The 13,415-nt window shown below is 39.4% G+C and overlaps 1 long non-coding RNA gene across 1 annotated transcript in view; it reads right to left on the minus strand.

Moving 5' to 3' along the window:
- Nucleotides 1-13,415, minus strand: part of LOC111261849 (uncharacterized) — a 20,719-nt gene continuing 7,304 nt past the window's right edge. The window contains exons 3-6 of the long non-coding RNA XR_002681243.2: nt 6,440-13,150; nt 1,423-1,487; nt 982-1,120; nt 1-546 (exon numbers count right to left, since the gene is read on the minus strand). This is a non-coding gene — a long non-coding RNA (uncharacterized LOC111261849). The remainder of the gene's footprint in view (nt 547-981; nt 1,121-1,422; nt 1,488-6,439; nt 13,151-13,415) is intronic.

Raw genomic sequence — 13,415 nt, forward strand, 5'->3', positions numbered from 1 at the left:
TAATATATGATATAATCATTTATTTCTTCACTTGGTAAATTCATACTTAAATATTTATAAGTATTAATAATAAAAAATATAAACATTTATAATATATATATATATATATCACATTGACTTTTCTGCCCAGGCAGATCTCTAGACCAAACAGATCGGATGCATCCGTTCAAGCACCTACCACACTGGCTAAATTGGTATTTAGTTCTGGATTTCTGGTCCGTGAGCACCTCATATTGTCCATTCACTATCCTCATTCGATATAAACAGCTCCCTTAAAACTAATTAACAGAGGAATCGTCAGCAGTAGGAGGTGACCCTGTACGAACGTCACATCTCAGACATTATCCTAATGACGTTCCTCAATCACTTGTTGTGATACACGTAAATTACTGTTCACCTTCCCCATGCAGTGACACGTTAATATTTCCGAGCAGAACCCATTTTTGTATCCGTTTACTGTACAATACGTTACACAAGCTGTATTTCCGTAAAAACATTTTTGCATGTAACGCCTCACTGGAAGAACTTCACCGCCACGACTAGCCGCTGTAACGAGAACGAATCATTGTTATTATTAAAGTTGTGCTAAATGCTCCATTGCCTAAAGAATCAAATCGCAGAAATACTCACAAATATATAAAACTTATACCTAAAAGCACGACGGGAACTATCATGATAAGAACCTAGCAAACGCTAGTTTCAACCCCGCCTTGTCACGTACTCTTCCGTTTGAAGTTGTACGTTTCTGTGCGCACCGTCGCATCACTCACTCGTCATCCACTCGCGCTTGTGTGCAATTCCGTGAATCTATTTTCATACTGTTATTATTTAGAACTTTAACAACGATCATGTTACATGCACAGTGGGGGAAAAAAACAAGATCGAATATGTATATATGTTCAGTCGAATTAGGCAAAAATCAGAAAATCATTGTGCATATCTTGAGCCTAGGTGGTGGTATCTATAGCATATAAGACTTACGCGCTGAATGAGGCACAACAACAAGCGCCATCAGGAGGAATAGAACAATCACGGCTACGTGCTTCGTCTTCATCATGGCGCCAGGTGACCAAGCTTGCAGACGACTAACGACTTGACTCTCGTCGAACCTGGTTATAACCTGATATTGTGCACGGTCTTTACTTATACGCATTAAGAGTATAAATATCGTTTTCGAAGTTATGCGTTAATCAATGAAGTCTATATAATCTTTTGATTAGAGCACATAATTTCACAGCAGCTTTATATATATATATATATATGTGTGTGTGAGTATTTTATATTTGAGGTACATACTAGCCTATAGGGATAAATAAATATTAAGTCATTTTGATTCCGAGGCCCCTTCGATATAATGGCCGCATGTATAGAACTTGTACACTTCCTCTCCTTGTAATCATGTAAAATAGTTACAATACTAACGAGAAGCAAAATTCGAAATCACCCGACTTAAACGTGCCATCGGTCTGATTGATCACTGTTGCTACCTGCAAAGTTACCAATTAAATAGACCTTTAGTGTCTTTAACCTTCGTCACTAACACAGATCCATTTTACTTCAAACATTTGGTATTTACTATATCCAGTTTTGATTCGATCGAGTCAGACGCTCAATCGGGGCGGCTTTTATAGGTACAGGTAGATATGAGAAAAAAACCGGCGATTTCGGAATCAAAACTATATCAGAGATTTCAGCTATTAGAACGATGTCGGCGCTATTAGCAGAAACATAATTAAAAATCATCATTATTAATGAATGGATTATACCTGCCGCCTGAAGCGAGGTTTGCCTGACGGAATTACTGCTATCATCTAGAACTAGTTATGATCAACAACAGCTGCTGTTATATAACATTGTTGTTACATGCAGATCGTGCAATCAGTAGATGATTAGAAGTTGCACGATTAGTTGGCGCAGGTGATGATGACCGCGCATGCCGCGAAGTCAATCGAACGGGATGACCTGCAGACGTTCGACCCTGCTGACATCAATGAAGAAGAAAACTCTAAAAAACTTGCCAGCCTATCTTACGGACCACATTCTGGGCTGTGGTGAAATTTGTCCTTTTTACACAGACCTTGACCGTACACTAACAGATTACGTTTTATAAAAGCAAACACCGAACACGAATAGGTAAACAAAAATGATAATGGACATTTATAATCAGCCTGCTAGGGCCAAATTTAATAGGCTAGCTAAAAGGCCATTGGCCAAAGTCGTTGTAATTCTCTATATCGAACTTCAGCTTTGCTCGTTAAAAAGAGATTACGAGTATCTGTGAATTACTGTTTGAATAAACGATGCTCTCGCACATTCACACACGTTAACAGCAAAGCTAAACATGCTCCGCTTTAGCCAGTCAGAATTCAACTGATCTACACAATGGCTTGTAGGATTTCTATGTTTTCATATTTGAACTATTCCGTGTTATAACGAACGTACGAACTTCAACGTATGCATTTCTTGCTTGGACGATTTCATGCAAATTGGCACAAGTAAGCATTCGAAAAAACCGTTTGTAGGACCGTCATACGATAACTGGGCCGGATAGAGCTATTTGAAAGTATCAATGCGCAAGCGCAGTTTCTAAGCTTCGGGGTCCCTCTGGCAGATCGGCTTCCAGTAGCATTAACATCAGTGATCCGACATGAGAAACTATCGCTATTTCGAATCAAGGAAAAACTTTGAAGTTGATTATATTCGTCGACTCTCTAAGCGGAATTAATGAATTGATAATCTTTAACTTAGGACCCAGTATTCCACTTCGAAACCAAAATGTACGTATATACCTATCGTTTTGTTATTGTATTTCTCCAACGCAGACAGCTGATGGGCTTAACTCGATTTTTGATCGACAAATCATCAATTAGTAGTGAGAAACAGTAATAATATCAACTGTTCCACTTGTCAGTCCGCTACTTTTGCACGTTTTAGCAGATTTCACTCAAAATAACACTACTTCACTAAGGTCCGAGTGGTGTACTAACTCCTAGGTGATATGAAAGCAATCACTGATAGATCCAGTGCAACCATCCGGCATGTCAAAGACTGGGTTAATATGGATATTTTGTTTCCGTCTGTATTAGGTGGATTACCTTTTATTGATGTTCAACAAACTTCGTGTCATAACAAACACGTGTAAATCACATAACACATAATCAAACAACTGTTACAGTAACTAGGAACTGACCGTCAATTGCCCTCCTAGGTAGACAATTTCTCTGGATTGCTAGGAGGCATTTTGTGACACTTATCTGGGCTGTCTCCAGAAAGGACTTCTGAGGCAGCAGAGTAACTACATCAGTAGGTCCTATACCATTTTCACTTATTAAAGTTAATAGGATGAGTAACAGTCATTGCCACGTGGGTACCTAATAGGTATTGTTATTTTAAACGTGTTAATTTTAAGCTTCAGCATTTGTAGAGGCTGTTGCTATCGTAACATTTAAAAAATGACGCATTGCGTTCGATTGAAGGGGAATCCCCCCACGAAAATGGAAGCACAGACACAGAGAAACACTGCTCCTGGCAGCGTTCGCTTGCCATGACATCATGTGGGAGCATACCATTTTTATGGTTCATGATAACAATCATGTCATAAATGGTTTGCAAAGAGTACGGGCGTTAGCATTCAAATTAAATTATAACATGTTTGTTTAGCCCTCGCGTGGCAAGATAGCCGTCACTCGTGGCGTACGCTGGCCCACTACTTTAGCTACCGCTCATGCGAAACTCCAAGCCATTGCTTCAAGTAAACAGTAACATCTTCCCGTTTACGAAGTCTGCTAATAAAAATTAATTGTTTACAAACAAACAATTTTGAACTTAAGCAATAGTAGTTAATTATTATTAACTTCAAATGTTGACAAAAAGTGATACATATATAAGCTATATCACAATGAGAAATATAAAAAAAAACACAACCTGCGCGGATAAAGAAGGTTAAATCTTGCTAAAAAATTCCGTAAACTAGGCTAATTAATTGTTGAAAATCTGCTTTTAGCGTTGTATCCAGATACAAACCCTGTTTTAACCGTTCGCGATGACACCATAGAAAGACGTTACGTTACAAGAGCCGACAGGGGCACCTGTCCTGACTGAATAACGTCCCGCATAACAATCAACACCTATTTGACAATGCAGCAAAACGTTTCTGTTCGCTAATGTCTTTGCTTGTGTAGAAATTCTCCATTTCTAAGCTGCCACCTTTTTTTTTTTCGTGCGGGCTGAAACTACTCAATACCTGTAATCCCTCGTTGGAAAATCATACGTATGGTATAGTGCGGATTAATTGTCAATGTATTACGAGACGAGCGAGTAGACACATTTCGGCTTGTCGCCAAATAATACTTCAGGATACGAATGGATACATACAAAAGTAAGCTAAGCAACGCATTGGACTCAGTGCTATATTGATGCCGTGTCACCTCAATCGATTATAGCAGAACGGTCAATCAGCCAACTTAGCGGTTTCGAAGGCTGGGTAGCAGCAAGGAATTGGACATCCGAGCTTCGAGTCTCTAACACAACTGACGTATGTCCGTACTTATTGTACGTAGTATTTGAGCAGTACAAATGTTTACACGTCAAGACTACAGGATGACCACGGCTACTAAGCTACAGGAATGGACTTTCTGGAGATCAAGCAAAAACTGTTTACATATGTTGAGCGTAGCCCCCTCCCCCTCCCCCCAGAAAAAGCCACACACCCCACACATTGTCCATATAATTTCACTTCCTTCGTTGTGCATTATTTACATCATGTCATTAAACATATCATGCTTAATATGTTATAAGTTTTCTGCATAATTGCCCGCTAACTTTTACTCCTTTTATTATTTATCTGACCATTTGTATATGGTTCATAGACAACTATGAACAAAATTACTTCGGTGTGTCGATCATAACGTTGCAACGCGAAAAAAAACCATTCGGTTTTTATTGCTTCATGTAATCCTTGCGTGTTGTTAGCTTTGATAATGCCAAGCGCATCAATTAAACTGTATTATCTAAATTCACAGACCACACGCTCATTTCATTACATTACGAAGTGAGCAATTATAGGTCAAGAATTGGCTTAGGGTTGACAAGCGAGCGTCTACCAAAATGGTCTAATGTGTTAAATGTGCGAGTGGCGCTTTCTCTTAAATGGAACTCGATTCAAAATTGCGCGCTTCTGCTACGCGCTCTTGTGTGAGTTATGTCGCTCGATATTAGCGATAATACGTTACCTTTACCCTTTGATTTTCTGAGGTGCTACGACGACACATTCATTAAATTCTAGCTTTTACAAGAGAGAATTTAATAGTGAGTACTCTTAATTTACAGCTAAAAGCAAAGGAACCGTTTGATCACTCGACTGAATGATATTTAGGATGATAAAGTGTGTGTTCTTGATATGAAATTTCGAGACGTTTACTGTACCCATACGATGGAAGGCTACACAACTGCCTGGCCACGCACGAAGCAGACACAACTGATCTAACCGAAAATAAGCTGCTGTCGTAATTGTAGGAATTCTAAATCTGTGTCAACTTTGGCAATTACTTTTATGAAAAATATACTATTCAAAAGTTTTTCTATTATAGAAATTTCTGGTGGTACGTAAGGAGTAACCCAATTGTTGTGAAGTGCGTTTTAGAGAGCTAACGATACTGGTTACACAAACAAGCAGCCCTTAACGATTATTGTTATTAGGTCGGGTCAGCGAGAAAAGTCGACTAGAAACATTTTAGTAAGTCAACTGAAATTTATTTCTGTATATTATTTCTAAAAAGTGTTACTAAAAAGCAATATTTTTGTAAAATTTTCTGCGTTTCAATTTTTTATAACCGGGGATTTAGGTCTGATTTTCCACCTAATATTGCAATTTGGAAACGAGGCGTGTATAGCGCTTCAATCTAGCTCACAGAAGCTATGCAAGCACATTTATTAGAGAATGAAGTTCATTTAGAGAATAGACACCGAAAACAGTCATTTAGAATCAGCTCAGACATTCATCTGAGAGTTTATTTGGAGAGATGGATATAAATGTATCTTATATACATATAATTTGTTAAAAGGTAGAGCAATTTAATTTGATTGGTGTGCCGTGTTGTGTGAAGTGAGGATATTAAGTTTTCTAACAATCGCTCCGATCCTAACACAAAATGTAGCAAGAACACAATAAGTTCAGAGATAAAGAGTAGTGCTTCTTACCGCAAACAAATTAACTTTTTTCTTGACTCATTGTTTATGCCAACTTGTAATTATGGGCATAAAACTTAAACGCGAAAATCTGTGCGACGTCATCTACTGATAACTTCTAAAAAAAGTTATTAGCGAAAATCTCTAACAAAAATAAACCGAAACTATATCTGCGATATTGAGCTGTAAATAACTTTAGTACGTAAACAACTATATGTATTGGGGGTAAATCAGCATAATTGAGAAATCTTACTTGTGCATATTGCTGACGTTAGAATCCAACCTGTGTTACGGAGATCCTTTAAGTCAGCCAGAACTGTTTTTTACTTGCTCGGCCATTGAACGTGCTTCTGTTTTAGGGAATATCTTTGGTAGCACACACAGAGTGGCCGGCTAGCCACACATGAATAATGGACTCTAACAGGGTGTACACACACTGTCATTCAACACTTGCTCCGTTGGCATAATCAATGTATTCTTCCTCAATAGCCGAATAGTTTCATAGCGGGTACGCCTGAACTGGCTGAAGACGGGCCTCTAGTCAGAATTTGGAAATTGGCGCCCTTTAGACTGGCATGGCCGCTGCATGAGGCATTAGGAGAGGGTGCATGCGGAAGCAGTCCCAGGGAGCCGCTGTGTCCCCTTTCCCAGCTGAACATAACGTAAGACGTGCGGACTCAGCACGAAACATTCTCTGAACTGATGCTCCTCCCTTCACAACGATTATCGCTGACGGTGAGAGCTCTCTATGAATGGCTGAAAATAGATTTAAAGAAACATGGCTCCCGAACATGGCTTTTCAAACAGGCTGTGCCGTTAAGAGTAAATTACATCATTTTTCCGTGAAGTAACTTACTCATCACACAAAAATTTAACATTCATCGTACTACGTGGAAGTATTTAATATAGGAACTGTACGAGGATAGACCCGTACCGAACTGGAAGAAGTTCTCGTCAACGGAAGCAATTTAATCTGAGCAGTTTCTGTAGCACTGGGTAGTTGAAAAGTCAAAAGAGGCTTAAAGAAAAGTCTCACTTTATTGAAAAAAATGCCTTTATCATCTAGATTTCTATTTAAAAATTGCAACTAATGCACAAATGTAAGGTTTTCTTGCAGCCTTGTTCTTGATAGAGAAGAAGACGCATGATTTCACAAACAAATTCTGATCAGGATTTTGCGTAAGGATCGGAGGGATTAATAAGGCTGACACAGGGACAAACACTCCTATAAGCCCAGTGTTAACTTTGCAGCAAATTTACTCGGCTTCTATGTGATGTTGTACAATAGGTTTCCTTCAGGAAGAACCTATTCGTAGCAGTGGACGTGTCCTATCTGATACAATGTTAAACACGCTCTCGAACGAGTTGCCTCTTTTTAGGTCGCCAATAAAGCTAGAATGCTCGTAAATTCTAACATATGAAAATAGTGGAACGAAGCAGTAACCATTCAGGAATGCAATAATCAATTTAATCAAGCTTCTATCGTACACTATAATATATATCAGCAACATGTTCTATCTATTATTTAAAGGTCAACAATAGGCTCTAATGCAAACAATCAAAGCAATAGCATACACAAGGTTGGTCCCATCGATGAAAAATTTGTATACAAAGTAAAGATTTGCCATGCGACATTTCTCCAGAGCTGACTAATCAGAAAGACTGGCACCATACCAAGGATCTGATGTTAGCTCTGACTAGATAATGGGATGTTAGTGAAGACTGAGCAGTCGTTAACCAGTTGTGGCTTCCCACGATTTTGACGGAAAGCACCAACAACGAAGTGAACGAGAACGCGGGTAAGAATAAAGCGACAAATAAATATAGTAAATATTCTTTAGCGAGCAGAAAATCATTTGGATAACATCGAAGGGCTTAACTCTCGTGGAATCGGGAAGTTATCACAGCCAACGGTTTTTTTTCTGCATTATATTAAACAGATTTCGCGGTTGTGTCAAGTACTGGAACTAAATTATATTCTTTTAACGCAATCGACGGCTCTCACCGATTTCATAGAAATATCGAAATCCTGGTTGCGGTTAGAGAGCTGGCAAAAGTGTGCGTCGTTGATATCGTCTACTGGTTCAGATGTAATACGAAATTTGTTATAAAGCCCATTGTAATGCGTTAGTCTATAGAATTTTCATACATTTTGAATTCAAACCTGTTCATTGATATGAATTGAATCCGACAGTTGGGAATACATTGGACAAATGTATGACAGTCTTATGTATATCATATAGAACAAATCATGTTTTGTGTTTACTTTCTCAATTCTAAAATATACGATTGTCAGCGGTGGTTGTGTCAGTCCAAGGAGAATAACGCCATTAATTCTGCCCTTCTACACACAGTTTGTGCCAAAGAAGTCCGCCCTGATATCGGTACATAATCTGGCTAATAGCATACCTTATAGATAAACAATATTTCAAATGTCCTGCTTGAACGTCGGTCTGTGGTTGAAATAAAGCCTCATGCATGCAGGTCAACTAGAGCGTAAAAACGGTATTATTTTTTATAAAACTAGATATACAAATGATTCTGTTTGTAATTTTCTTATACCGGTTAAGAGCTCAGTAGGGTTGGCCACATTATTTCTAGTCAGTTTCTGCGATGTGTCACTGTGACGTGAACGGTTGCCAGTTCAGCATTAAACTGGGTCGTTCGCTTATTCAGGCTACGCATGCTAAGTAAGCTAAGATTATAACCCAGTAAGGCTTGAAGGAGCATATTTAAGAAAACTTTTGTTCTAAGTCTACCTCAGTGCGGCACCAGGTTTGCTTTCGGTAACAGCCCACAAAACCGGTTGTTTACAGTGTATATAGAAGTATTAAAAAATTAGACAATTATTCCATTATACCGTTAAATACTGGCAAAATGAGTTTTACACCTAGTAGTATAATGAAGCGATATAATAAGCAATTATAGGTATCCGAGCAGTCAACCGTCAGACTTGTTATGGGCATATACTCTATTGCATTGTACTAAATAAATGACGTCTTAAATGTTAGTATGTCAATTTCCCGTCTCTACGGCATCCATAACCCTGGAGCACCTTTACGTAACTTGAACCGTTTCAAATATAACTAGATAGAACTATGTTTTTCGTCTACTACTAAAGCGGTTAAGTATTACTCCCGACGGCTGGCTCCCAGCACCAAATAAAGTGTGATTACGTCCGAAGCTAAATTTCCACCACCCCGTGTCCCGAAGTTTGGTAGTTAAACATGCTACCCACTGCGCTATCACGCGAATAAGTAATACATTACAAGTTTATTGGAAACAATCGTTTTTGTGGACACGTTTGATGAACTTCGACCCACTAACGGCAACACCGACAGCACGTTAAATTTTGGCGCTTTTCCATAAAGTAACGCAAAGCTTCTTTTATCTATAGACGTTCATGCGTGCAGCAAGTGTAATTTTCCGGCTTTGTTTATTGTATTGCACTTAATATCAATATTTTAATTCTTAGTAATATAAAATTCGGTTAAGAAATAAATACCACAGACTTTGACAATGAGCTTCATTCATTATATATGTAAATGTTCATTAAATAGTGCTGTCCAGTACAGTGGCAGAATGACGAAAAATTTCAGATGCTCGTTCCAGACTCCATTTGGACAGAGGTTCCCAAGGCCTTGTTCATGCACTATGAAGTCGTTTTAAAGAATAACGCCTGGTATTGAAATCCCCTCTCCTTTCCCTCAGAAGGATACCGCACGTGGTAGCATGTCCGAAAATCTCCAAGAAGTGATTTAAGAGGGAAAGGAGCTGGTCGGGAGAGCCGCCGAGCTGCCGCGCTGTGTTAACCGCTTGCACTGTTAACGTTTCGGATCGGAGATCAGACGGATCTCTAGTTATTCAAGGTATTATTACCTTTATGGCGCATACATTTTTCGTCTTAAAAACTAAAAGGTGGAAGCTACAAGCTAAAAAGTGGAACCAAGTTGGGCCTCGACCATAAGCCTGAAGGTTATTTGGATCCTTCGAGCATGTTGCAAGCATAGTTAAACTATTGTGCTTTAGAGAGCAACAAAAAGGCTGTACCGTAGATCGGATAATTTTAATTAGATCTTACGCACAAGCTTCGTTATTTACCATGTCACGTACAGAGGAACTCTGTGGGCGCGCTCCAGAACGCTTGTCTCCTCCCAAATGTCGTTCTGACGTCGTGCTAAACGGTACTATTCAGTAAATGTTTACCTACTGTCGCACTGCCAGCCCAGAAGAGACTTACTAACTCGTTAGTAATTTCTAAACAAAGGCATCATGGCGGGGAACAGCGAAGGAAAGTGTCTGTTAAGCTGCTCTCCGGTTTGCTGATTAAGAAACTGAACAGCTACTTAGAAAGCGTGCACGATATTCCAATGGAGGGACACGGCTTCTGGAAAGAATGTTCGAGAGAAGCGGCATGCGGGATGTTGACTGCCGACGTCCAGAGCGCATTGGTCGTGCGGTATAATCCACTGTACGCGGTATCTATCGATTTCAAAGCAGCCTTCCGTTAGGCGCCTAGGCACAAGACTATGCTGATCGAGGCGGGTAGCTCTATGAGTGTACCTTACGTTCTCGTCCCGCTTCAACAAAAGAACAGAATAATTATCGACAATATGTTGGCCGAACTTTCGCCCTTCACACAAACAACTAATCTGGCTTAGAAGGATAACCTAAGCCCACTTATATTCTCTAGTTTGCTGAAGGGCTTTCCTAATCAAATAAAAAAAAAACCGAAGAAATCAGGGTCATCTGGTATGCAGATTACATATTGATGTACGGTTTGAACGGATTTCAAGTGCAGCAAGCTCCATCCTCCAAGGCAGTGTTGGCCACATGGGCAATCAAATCGCTTGCCTTGTTTGTTTTCAGCTTGTTTATCCTCAAGGTATTTCCGGTCGCGGCGTGTGGCCTACGCGTCATTTAGGAAGATTTCGCAGTGGAGAACTTCGGACGCCTAAATCGCTTTAAAACCCCTTATCCCAAAAGGCTTCTGGAATTGTGAAAAACGACCCCAAATCACCGCGCATACCTCTTAGCCGGCTCGAAACTGCTGTCGGAGAACCTACGTCGTCGCTTCTAGCTACCAGCGGCGGAAGTACTAAGACCAACCTTGATAACTACGAGCAAAAATTTGCGGAGGGCGATGAGGATTTCTTAACTTTCAGTGCAATGAGATACGATAGGTGGAACAGGACGAACCGGCTAAACAGACATGTCGCTTATCACATGAGTTCCACCACAGAATCTAAAAAAAGCAGTGTTTCCACGATCTTGTACCCGATACGCATAGAAGCTCAAGATACTGGGAAAATTCAGATAGATGTAACCGCTTGTTGCCCCTTAGTACATCCTGGTTGCCCATTAAGGTATTTAACAGATCTTTAAAATTAGTTTTAAAAGACTCGTATAAGCCATACGAAGCGAAGTTTTCCGGTGTTTCTATACACTCACTTTGATATACTGTTGTCCATTTCTATATGCCAAGCATTTGGTTACTACTAGCAGAGGTGAATAAATTTGATTTAATTTTGTATGTTGAATACACACATTTTCTCATTTATTGGACTTCATTATCGCGATATATACAACTATTCATTATAAGAGCAAATCTTTTTGGCAATCGTTTCGCGCAGGTATTGGGTTGAACTCACTGTAATGATGATTCGCCTTAGCAATGGATTTGTCCTTAATTGACGGGAGCGAGGATTTCTTAAAATGTGTGTCACGACGTGCGGATCACGTCAGATCCCCTGACTTGAGGTAACCCCGTTGGGGTAAAACACGTCGAACTGCAACAGTTCCTCCTCAGTGGTGTAATTCACGTGTTTTAACAAGGAACGTTTCGTTTTAGGACTTCGATTTTTTTGGTACCATACGATATCTGCTCATTCTAATAGACCAGTTGAAAGAATTAGGTACGCTAATGTTTCATTGGAACTGTTTGAAACCTTCGTTGCCTATTGGCGCACCCTTTATTTCCTTATATTAGTTAGTTAAGCTAAGAGCTTGGATAGAACTCATTATAGCGGAAAACTGATCGGGTCGTTCTAAGCCACCTACCAATTGGCAGCTAGGTGACTGAATAATGCTCTGTGTTCCACTAGTAGGACCGAATCATGTATTTTCTGTAAACGTCTCCATACTGAGGATGCGGCATAGCGTCGTCCCAAAACTAAGTAGAGATGTCCATTATCAGGCTGCGCGGCTTCCAAACAACGAGAATATCTATGTGTCCTTACATAGAACTCTAACTGAATTACGACCGTTTTCGACAGTAAAGGTAACCCAGGGACTTTTATCACTATAGTAAAAGTACTTTTATACGTTAATCATATCCGCTATCCCTTGGAACTGATGTTCTTAAATGATCACGTCAGCCGTCCATAACTTTACAATGAATGTGAGTTACTTAACAAAAATTTGCGTATACCATTCAGCCATAGGTTGATGTATTATTAGACGGGTCAAAAGGGCAGAAATATTCTACATCACTATTATATATGTATACGCTAAGCACGAAATAGCGAGGCAATGTACTAAATAATAACCTTACTCTTTATTTGTAAAGAATATATACGTAGACGATGCATAGCATCAGTTGATGCAACCAGATTTGTCGTAAAAATAATAATAGTGATGATCATCATCTTAAGAAGCTGGATCTTCGTATCGTAGATACGTATGTCAACAGCGTAAATACAGACAGATTGAACAACGAAACGATTGCATATGTGTTTCCATTAAATAAGTCTAAACGGATATCGTTTATTGGCATCGTAACTATTATCGTTGTTTGTTTTCACCAAAAGTATGATAGCATATCTTGAGTATAGAAAATTAGATGATTATACCGCTATCGTTGTTGTGTCGCTAGTGTTCTTATTTAGTTCCTGCCGATTATAACGTCGTCGATTGTCGACGAAGGCTTACCGCGGTCGCTGTTTTCGAACGAGCGGAGAACGCCCTATAATGCACAAAATCTAATATAATAAATGGCTATAATTTTATTGTTGAATAATAGGGACAATTAGTCGTAATATTTTTTTTTCGTTCCTGTTCTATCTGAAGATACACAGCGGCCAAGTAGGAATAGCTTTCTATTGAAATGCGTTGACTGTATCACAGATTCGATACGGCATCGTTGTTAGCGGCTAGCACCAATAAAGAACGGAATCATCGATACTTCGTAAAAGAGATACGTGATTTCTCTCTACGTGTTCGTCTTTGAT

This window comes from Varroa jacobsoni, unplaced genomic scaffold (assembly GCF_002532875.2).
Source record: "Varroa jacobsoni isolate VJ856 unplaced genomic scaffold, vjacob_1.0 scaffold_601, whole genome shotgun sequence".
NCBI lineage: Eukaryota > Metazoa > Arthropoda > Arachnida > Mesostigmata > Varroidae > Varroa > Varroa jacobsoni.